Source organism: Pseudorasbora parva, chromosome 24, assembly GCF_024679245.1.
Source record: "Pseudorasbora parva isolate DD20220531a chromosome 24, ASM2467924v1, whole genome shotgun sequence".
Classification (NCBI taxonomy): Eukaryota; Metazoa; Chordata; class Actinopteri; order Cypriniformes; family Gobionidae; genus Pseudorasbora; species Pseudorasbora parva.
The window spans coordinates 3,490,073-3,501,265 of NC_090195.1; the positions used below are offsets into that span (position 1 = coordinate 3,490,073).

General features: G+C 38.1%; 1 protein-coding gene across 2 annotated transcripts in view; it reads right to left on the reverse strand.

The window, feature by feature from the left end:
- LOC137064021 (SH3 and multiple ankyrin repeat domains protein 1) overlaps nucleotides 1–1,882 on the reverse strand; it is a 67,196-nt gene extending 65,314 nt beyond the window's left edge. The window contains exons 1-2 of one of the 2 annotated variants that reach the window (XM_067435357.1): nucleotides 1,817–1,882; nucleotides 1,257–1,617 (exon numbers count right to left, since the gene is read on the reverse strand). The gene's annotated coding sequence lies outside the window, so the exon portion shown is untranslated. Of the gene's footprint in view, nucleotides 1–1,256; nucleotides 1,621–1,816 lie in introns of those variants that run through there. The other variant, XM_067435358.1, reaches the window with a different exon arrangement.
- Between the last annotated feature and the right edge of the window lie 9,311 nt (nucleotides 1,883–11,193).

Consider the following 11,193-nt stretch of genomic DNA (forward strand, 5'->3'; position numbering starts at 1 on the left):
AAACAATAGAACAAACAAACGATAGAACAAACAATAGTGAACACAAACAAACGATAGAACGAACAAACAATAGTGAACAAAAACAAACGATAGAATGAACAAACGAGAGTGAACTAAAACAAATGATAGAACACACAAACTAACAAACAAATGAACAAACGATAGAACGAACAAAAGAATGATACAAAGCGAACAAACGAATGATAGAACTAAAACAAATTAATGATAGAAAGAACTATAGCTAGATAGAAAGAACAAACGATAGAATGAACAAACAATAGAACAAAAACAAAAGAACAAACTAAGGACAGAATTAAAAAAACGATAGAACGAACAAACAAACAAACAAACGATAGAACAGATGAACCAAACAAAATAACAGACAGAACAAAACACAAATAAAAGAACAAAAACTATAGAACACAATAAACAAACAAACAATAGATAGAGCAGATGGATAGACAGACAGATAGATGTGCTGTTTTATGACCACGTCACAAAAAGGGATGATCTTTCAAAATGAAAGTTTTGACCATAAAAATACCAACAAAAATGTCTTTACAATATCATACATCTTCCATTTGACTTCTGAAGCCATGATGCTGAGAGAACCAGATGGGAGCTGGAAGTTCATTAATGAACAAATTTGGGTTTGTTCCCTCCTCACACAACGCTATCCTATGACGTGGAACTGGAAAGTAGCCATGGACTACTTAACTGGTGCTTTTTGGATCTTAACAGTCGCAGCTTTATTAATAAACAAAAGCATGGACATAATTCATGCACACAGAAAGAATGCACATCACACACAGCTCACAATGCACCGTGTGCTCATTCCAAACAGATCAATCGTACAGCTAATTCTGCTCAAACGGTTTAAACACACAGATTCTCTCTCACTGTATAGGTTTCCTAGAGAAGTGTTTGAGTGCATAATTATGCTATCTGCGTGCAGTGACCTACCTTTGCTCTCAGCAGGCCTCTTACACTAGGAAAACAGCACACACACACACACTCACCCACTCACTACCAGTGCAATTTAGAGCAAAACACACACTGAAGTCAAAAGTGCTGCATACGCAACTACTGCAGTTCAGTTCTGCTAAACGCACAACTGCATGTGCGCAAAGCAACACTTTCTCAAAAGTCCTCTATCAGGCATCCTGGGAGTCACATGCATGCTATAGTTTGTCTTGCAAGCACTATCATATCTCTAAGCATCATAACGTATGCACTATCCAAGTGGGAATTCATACCTGAATGTCCAGCCTGAGCTTCCTCATTCCAGCACAGAAGAGCGGCTTTGCTCCAGAGATGTGGTCAGAACAGGGTCCAGCGCAAACGGCCACAAAAACGCCAACAAAACGCACACATCCAGGCGCTGCGTCCACGCAGGATCACCTCCAGCACTGGAACAATCTCTCTTCTGAGATCTCTCTCATCCCGCTGTCATGCACTCAAACACTCCTCCCTCCAGCCTCGCTCTCCACACACATACACACACACGGCCTCTCGGATGCTAAGAGCAGATCAAACTGGCTCGCATCTGTGGCTTGGGTTTCATCCGGATCCTCTGTGGCTTTGTGGGAAGAAGTCATCTGTTATATTCTGAAACCCCTGAAACCCACACAGGAAAACATAGTTTCACATGTATAAATGAAAGACGTATACATGCATGTGTGTGAGTGCCTTTATTCTGAGCTAATGACATACTGTGACACACACACACACACACACACTTGAACATAAGTGGGTCATGGACGGAAAAACGAAAGGAGAAATTAGCCTGCATGAGGCGAATTAGAGAACGGATCACCTGTCCTCATCACGCTGAGATCAATCGCCGTCTCTCGCCCACAAGGTCTCTCACTCAAAAAAACACCTAACACACAAAGCAGTTAGACAGAATGACTGGCCTTCATCAGACAGAATAAAAGAAGAAACCAGACAGCTCCAATAATACAGAAGAGACTGCCTGTTCGTTCTCCACTTTTAAATCAGGCCTGTTTGGCCATTCTTTCTTATTAGCGGCATTCACTTAGTCAAGGATTACTAGTGCTATGTCCTCTGCAGTTTGTGCTCCTATTACTATTTCAGCATTATTTATATACTATAATTTGCATTTATCAATATTTTGCTTTCATTTTAGTAATTTTATTTATATATAGCTTTTTCTTACTTTTTTGGTTTAGAAACTGTAGTACTTTAATTTAAATATTTCAGTTAGTCTCCAGGGAATATTTTTAAGCTTTAGTTTTTCATTTCAGAGTTATTCAAATAACCAAAAAAGGCCATGTTTCTGAGCGCGGTAGCGACGGCACACACCAGGCGTTTTATTTTATCTTATTTTGTATAGTTTATTTAATAACACTGCTTCAGACAAGAATAAGGTTTGCGTCTCAAAAGACGTTTTCATTCAGGAATCATTTATACATAACTGCTTGCACAGAATGTTTTTGATTCACTGCAAAGAACTGCTTCATGAGTTATTTGTTTAGGAACCGGACTACACTGGTTACACAGATCCTCATACACACCGTTTTCACCTGCTGGACCATGAAAACACTGAAAAACTATGCACACTGAAGGAGGGACCTGAACAACATCTACCACATAGCAACCCCCTGGCAACCACCCACTGGAGTGCAAAAGACCCCTTTTTCTGCAGAGCTATTTCCAGAAGTTTTTTTTTTTTTTTTCATTAATTTGTCTTTATTAAAGAGTTATAAACTAAACTAAGCACGTTTGATCGGCTACGAGTTCAATCACAACATTACAAAAAAAATAATCTGACATATTTCTGAAAATTAGAATCCCATGAAGCACTGAAATGGCATAATCAAATTAAAAACAACAGAGAAATATAAAACTACTCATTCGCAAATGTTGATTATATGCAAAAACAAAATATTTTAAGCTTATTGGAAATTATTAGTGCTGCCAACACTATTAATTGCAATTAAATAAATCTAACAAAGGTTTGTGTTTACATAATAAAATGTTTATTTATTAATTGTGTCATTTACGCTGTGTATATACAAACACACACACACACACACACACACACACACTTATACACATATATACAGTGTATAAACCCATCAGGCATAACATTATGACCTAATATTGTGTTGGTCCCCCTTTTGCTGCCAACAGTCCTGACCCGTTGAGTCATGGACTCCACTAGAACCCTGAAGGTGTGCTGTGGTATCTGGCACCAAGATGTTAGCAGCAGATCCTTTAAATCCTGTAAGTTGCGAGGTGGGGCGTCCATGGATCGCACTTGTTTGTTCAGGTCATCCCACAGATGCTCGATTGGATTGAGATCTGGGGAATTTAGAGGCAGAGTCAACGCCTCAAACTTGCTGTTGTGCTCCTCAAACCATTCCTGAAGCATTTGTGCTTTGTCTCAGGAGCATTATCCTGCTGGAAGAGCCACAGCCACCAGGGAATACCGTTTCCATGAAACGCTGAACATGGTCTCAGCAATGCTTAGGTAGGTGGAGCGTGTCAAAGTAACATCCACATGGATGGAGGACCCAAGGTTTCCCAGCAGAACATTGCCCAAAGCATCACACTGCCTCTGCCGGCTCGCCTTCTTCCCATAGTGCATCCTGGGGCCATGTGTTCCCCAGGTAAGCCACGCACACACACACACACAGCCATCCATGTGATGTAAGAAAGCATGATTCCTCAGACCAGGCCACCTTCTTCCATTGTCCAGTTCTGATGCGCATGTGCCACTGTTGAGCTCTAGTAGCTCGTCTGTTTGATCGGACCACGGGCCAGCCTTCGCTCCCCACGTGCATCAATGAGCCTTGGCCGCCCATGACCCTGTGGCCGGTTCTCCACTGTTCCTTCCTTGGAGCACTTTTGATAGATACTGACCACTGCAGACCGGGAACAGCCCACAAGAGCTGCAGTTTTGGAGATGCTCTGACCCAGTCGTCTAGCCGTCACAATCCCTTGTCAAACTTGCTCAAATCTTTACAGGTACACGGGACAAAATGTTCACTTGCTGCCTAATATATCCCACCCAATAACAGGTGCCGTGATGAAGAGATCATCAGTGTTACTCACTTCCTGTCAGTGGTCATTGTGCCTGATTGGTTCTGTCTGTCTGTCTACATCTATCCATCCCTCCCACCCTCCCTCCTTAGACATGAATAGTTTTGGTGAATTGGTTTACTGAGTCAAGTGTGATTTCCCAGTACTTCTCTATTTTCAGGCATCTGTAAGTAGGTCTGACACATTGGAGTCACACTAACAGTCCTGCTGCCTAATTACTAATACATGTTTTTCTTCAGTCACCCCCTTCAAAACGGAGCTGATCGTGGCCCATCTGTACTCAGCGTTAGGCTGTGCTGTTCCCCACCGCTGTCCTGTTTTCTGACCTTTCAAACTGGACCCAAGTCCCACCCCGTCCTCTCACTATAACATCAAAGCTCAGCATCCTTAAATTAGAACCACGATGAAGCCGATAAGCACATCTGTTACTAGTTTATGCATTACGATCTTCACAGAGCTAGTCAAATGTGTTTTTTAAAACAAATTACATGCATTTGATTTACTAGACAAGACAGTAGATCTTAAACCACTTATATACTGGACTAGTTTACAGTCAAAGTTTTGCTTGATTAGCATGCTATGCTATTTAGCAATTTATTTATCATCTTGTGCTACCAAAACAGCAACATCTTGAGTATAAATTAATCACACGATCCATAAGGATACATAATTTATTCAAGTTATTCTCAAAGCTGTATTGCACTTATCTGGTTGTCCAATTACTGTGCCTTGATGCTTAATTCAATGTAAATCTGTGGGATTTAATGCAAGTCACCCATTTTAATGTCCAACAGTCAGAAAATCCTAACCCAACACACCTCAAGAAGAAGCATGATTTAGGAACTATTCGTGTCTGGAGCACAAACGCTGCAGGATGATAGACAACACTAACTACAAGCAATAGTAATAGTGATACTTAATTTAAGCCTACTGTCAGTAAAAATAAAACCCCTGCTTCAATTTCTATTCTAAGCATTTTAAAGAGGTTTGGACTGTTTTAGCATTAAAATCAATTTACTGAAATGAAGCATATGATGACAGAAGACCTCTTACTCTGTTCCTCTGAAAGACAGATGCAAATGCCCTCAAATTCCCAACATGACTGTCCCTCAGACCGTTATGTACTATATTACTCATTCATTAGATATTAGTCATTCATGCCATTTTTATTCCAAGGCTTATAATCTTTAAAAAGCAACATAAAAAAATGATTTCAGTTTCGTAATGAGACCGGTCTCTTCCGACTTCCAGTTCTTTCAAAAAAAATAACGGTGCATCCCAATTTGTGTACAATCCATCCTAAATACTATTTGAACATAACATTAGTATGTCCCAAATCGTACTATGTTGAAAAGAGTATGAGTGGCTGTAAAAAAAAAAAAATACATCTCTCTCTCTCTCTCTCTCTCTCTCTCTCTCACACACACACACACACACACACACACACACACACACACACACACACACACACACACACACACACACACACACACACACACACACACACACTTTCTGGTTATAATTCAGAATGCAGATCCGTGCAAACTCTAACAGCTAATATTCCCCACAACCCATAGACCCTTCATATTCTTCACATTTCAGGGTTTCTCAGAGTAAAAGACATCAGTCGGGTTAACTTTTATAGTGCTGAATGAGATTATACATTAAATATATTTTTGGCGTGCACATTTGCTCAAATAGCAATAGAAAAATGCCACAATGGTGATTTCACAACTTTCAAAAAGATGGGGGAAAACACAGCGAGAATGATAACGGCAGTGAAAAGAGAGAAAGACGGGTCACTCCCCGAGACACTGTATTAGAAACACCCTCAGCATAACTTGTTTTTTGTAATTTGATGCAAAAGTAATAAAACAAAGTATTAATGTTATAAATGTTCATACTTTAAAAAAAAAAAAAAAATACAAAACTTTGCAGGATTTACAATATTGATGACCGTTTAAACAGGTCACGGTCTGTGAAAAAGAGCCATTGAAAGTTTAATGAGTAGTAGATTAGAAGTACAAACGCAGACAAAAAAAATTGTAAACAACTACAAACAAGACAGATGTCCAATGCAAAGGAATGCAAGAAGTGCTGCACAGGGTGTAAAGTCTCGGTGCTCTTTGGTTATGTGGGAAAATTAAGTCTAAAAGCAAAAGTAGTCCAAGGCACTCGATGGGTGTATTGAGAAAGTTAAAAAGCCTTTATTTGTTCATGGCTTAAGCAATTAAAAATTGGTGACAGATACACCTACGCGTTGCGGCTTTACATGCCTTCGTCAGGGTGTGTATAACAAACATCTCAAGCTCATTTCTAACTAACCATTAATTGATCTAATTACAGACACCTGGTCATTCTGTGCGTGCGTGCGTGCGTGCGTGCGTGCGTGCGTGCGTGCGTGCGTGCGTGCGTGCGTGCGTGCGTGCGTGCGTGCGAGAGAGATAGAGAGAGAGAGATAGAGAGAGAGAGAGAGAGAGAGAGAGAGAGAGAGAGAGAGAGAGAGAGAGAGAGAGAGAGAGAGAGAGAGAGAGAGAGAGAGAGAGAGAGAGAGAGAAGAAAAAAAGACAGATGTCCAATTCCAACGGGTAAGCAGAGAGGTTTAGATAAAGGGGTTTGGGTGAATAGGTATCAGTATTTATGATTTAATGCCATTTCAGCAGCAATAGCAGTATTACTTCAAGACATTATTTATAGTAATTTAACAACTTTGTCTTAAAACAATCACTGTACAAAATCAGGCATATATACCAATAACAACAGTAATAAAAACAACAATTACAGAGAATCTTTCAATCGAATATTTGACAGAAATTCTCAAATTACTCCAGGAGAAACCCTTTCAAAAATGTCTATTAATGTGTTTTCTGAATAAAACCGTCATCTTATATTATTTGAAAAAGGACAAATCACTAACCGGTTTCTCTTCCCCCTTCAATAAATATGAATGAGTAAGTCTCGAATGTCCAATTCAGCATTTCGTATACACAACCTGATCATATCCATTTTCAAAATAATAACTAATAGCTCCTTGATTTAAGACTGGATTCCCCTCATATAACTTGTTATTTACACATTTGTAATAGGTATCAGTATCTAACCTGACTAAAATATATTTATTTAAAGTTATTTACAATATATTTAATCTGCAACAGCATCGAGAACTTTTGTAAGGATACGTTTGGCCATTAACTTTTAAAATGCAGAATTATATTGAAATTGTAAACACATGAGAGTCTCTGCATTAAAGACCCACCAATGGCAGATCAACAACGTGCTACTACATCTCTCCCCGAAACGGTAGGAAATGAAATTGATTGTGGAGGATTTGAACTGTTATGATGATTGACAGGGAAGTTTAAATCAATCAATCAACTTTATTTATATCGTGCTTTTACAATGACGATTGCTTCAAAGGAGCTTCAGTGTTAAACAGGACAATATTGCAACAAAATTAGATTTGGCTGTACAGTCCTTCTGGAGAAAACGGTGATGTTATCAGCTTTTTGTAATTTATCATATAGCGAAAATGTTGGCAGATCAGTATTATAGTTTATAGAATTAAATAAGACCCAATTAATACATTTTATTTGTATATTTAGTTTGATAACTTGGATCATAATTTTAGTGTCCCCAACTGAGCAATGGTGAAGGAATGCACATAACTAAGGGACAGAATCCGTTAAAGATGTAGTAGTATGCCCATGTGTACTTTTTCTTCACACACACACAAAAAAAAAAAAAAAACAGTACATAGTACATACTAGTACGCCTACATATAGTACATATGTAGTCTAATTGGGATGCAGCATCTCAAGTGACTTTCAGTTCTTTCAAAACAATATGTATGAAGTAACTTTCAGTTCTTTAAAAATAAAATAATCGAGTCAGATGTTTAATATGTCAACAACCTTATTGGTCCTGGAACAACATTTACTGTATGTGTAACAGTCCCACGTGTCTACACTCTACATGATAGTTTAGGCCCTGTGGTTTAAGAGTCAGACCATGCTTAGAGCTTTTTTTGTTGTTCCAGGAACACGTCACCATTACATTCCCACAGACATCGAAATCGCTCTTTCCCAGCACAGCTATTAAACGGCACCGGCCGGAGTTGATAATCAACTGATATCAATTTGGCAACACCATCTCTGAAGCATCAATACTGTATATAATGCATTTATAATGAATGATTTAAACAGCCTAGCTCTCCACTTTTTACCAACTTGACTACCTTCCTGTGGCCAGTCGTATCCAGTTTAAACTGTTAGTTTTAGTTTATATAGCTGCTAGCAATGATAACTTGCTTGTTGTACCCTAGTATAAACGCTGTACTGTGGGCGTTGGTCTTTTAGTGTTATTGGCCCTTAGCTATCGCCGAATCTTCGTGCCACACCTACTCTCCAGACATTTAACTCCCAACATAAAACTCATTCATGCTCTACGATCAGTAAATAATTATTTTTCTCTCAATTTCTCTTCCCTCAAGTGATCTCACTTTTTAATTGTATGTAATATGACAATTGTATTATTTTATTTAATGTTCACTTTGATTCCATAATTTATGTTAATTATCTGTAGTTTATTATCATCTCCATCTGCGTGTTAATTTTGTAATAATGAGCAGGCTGACTGTTATTTGATTTGTTATATTTAATTGATTGTACTCTTGTACATTGTGAAGCAACCTTGGGTTATTGAAAAATAAAAAAATATTATTATTATTATTATTATTATTATTATTATTATTATTATTATTATTATTATTAATTAAAATCAAGTTCTGTCAAGAGCAAATGCTTATTTTTATTTTTTTTACAGGATTATAATGTACAATGCCTTAATACAATGTTTTAATCAGATGTGTCACTGAAACATTGTGCGTTATGTGAACAGATAATAATAGATCTGTGACGAATCACTTTGGATACAGGTCTCTACTAAATGCATAAATGTAAACAAGATGAAAACAATGTGTATAATAAGACAGTCAAATAATTATAGTATAATGCATCATAATGCAGGTTTTATAGAAAGCGGTAAAGTCATATGTGACCAAAATGACTCATAGATGTGAGCACATTCTGCCCTTTATTTTACCAAAAGCATGATCAGGTCATTTCTGAACAACTCTACTTTCACACTTTTTGTACATGTGAAAATGTTTCTGTTTGTCTAAACAGGGTGCGGATGTGCATTGTCAACTGTACCAAAATTCAACAAACAATTTTTCAACAAAAAATTACATGCAAAATCTATTTAATCTAAAATAAAATTTAGAATTAAAGTGCTGACCAATCGGTACGTCCCGGTTCATAAATAACATCACTGGGTATTCTGGGAAATGCACAGGAAGGCAACACACACACACACAAAAGCAAGTTCCTCTTGCACAAAAAGAACAAAGAATTAGCAACACATCTTGAGCAAATGAAATAAAGAATTACAACAAACATTGGAGAACATTTCCATGAATAAATATTTCTGTTTTGCAATAGAATTAAACTGTTCGTATGACATTCATTCACACATTGCTCAGTGTGAAGTGTGCAGCTTTTTCTTAAAGTACTCACTAAAAAGGCTTTGAGATTGGTTGTCAGATGTCATCTTTGCGCTCCAGTGAACACTGACATGCAAGACCTGACAGAAATGATTTTTTTTTTTTTTATTAATCATAGGGAAATTAAAATCAAGACCACATATTGTACCATTCAACAGCCCAGAAGCATCTTAATCAGTGTCATTTTTCGACATTTATCTGCTTTTGTGCACTACAGCACTACTAAGTAAATACAAAAAAAATTGCTGAGCCTCTGCACTTTACTCTAAATAACAGCACTCACTAAACATCCGAGGGTGGATAAAACTTTCAAAGCAAAGTAAAACTGTTGAGCCAACACTAAAAATACACAAACCTCAAGAGTTAACTGAGAATCTGCAAACAGGCGATGATGCCCTGTGCAGAAATCAAGCCTTAAATAACCCAGGGTCAATTCAGGTTAACTAGCAAGCAGTACAAATATTTGATAAATTTGACTTATTAAAAGTTAATTCTGAATTACTTAACAGGTCAGCACACAGATATTTGTGCTGGCTTCTGTGAAAGGCATCACTTATCATAAAATTACTTTGAATTGTACATGCATAACCTGAAAATATTGAAATATACAACAGAAGTTATGAAGTAAATGAACCAGTTTAAGGGTCCATAACACAGTTTCTGCCAGTCTCATGTTAATCTTGAGTACCTATAGAGTAGTGTTGCATCCTTCATATCTCTGAACCTCTGAAGAGTTTTATCATATTTACAAAACACAGATACACTGTACCGATTCTTTCCAAAAACAGCCGAACTCGTGAAGGTGTCCAGTGGACGGGCTAAAGAGTCACACGCACGCACACACACACACGCAAACACAATCCCTGGATAACGTTGGATTCACTATATGTTAATGTTGTTCACATCATATGCACTTACGCACCAACTGCCAACAAAACACACATTTGACATATTTTCACACATCGCCTGCGGTTTCCCCTCATGAAGAACACACACACTTGCAGAACTCTGGAAGAACAAACTGCATCCACGGTTTCCTTAATGCCGGGTTATTTTGCAAGGCTATCTTTCCCTCACAACCAGAAACACACTTCTTTAGTGACATTGTTGATGTTGTGGTCTAAAAACAAAATGGCAGCGCCACTGACAACTCCCATGAACGAACGAAGCTCGCTGACAACTCCCGTGAACGAACGAAGCTCGTTGATGGCTGTGCTCATGCACTCGCTGTGGTTAACAATGCGCTCATCCGGGAGAAGTGCCCATACAAGCAATTCCACACTTTATCATGTCAAACAGGGCCATACTCAGAAAAAAACTCAGAAACTTGTTCATTATCTGGCACAGAAAAACTGTGCCAAATAAAATACGTTATACGTCAACACTTACAACAATACGTCATAAGCCATCTTATTGGGCCTTGATTTATTTTCCAAGAGGACAATGACCCGGAACATTCTTATAACCATTGCTGTAACTACCTCAGAGTTTTTCCTGGGTCAAAAATGTTCTTCAATGGTGGCTGACAGACATGGTCATCAACACACACACCATAAAAAGTACCC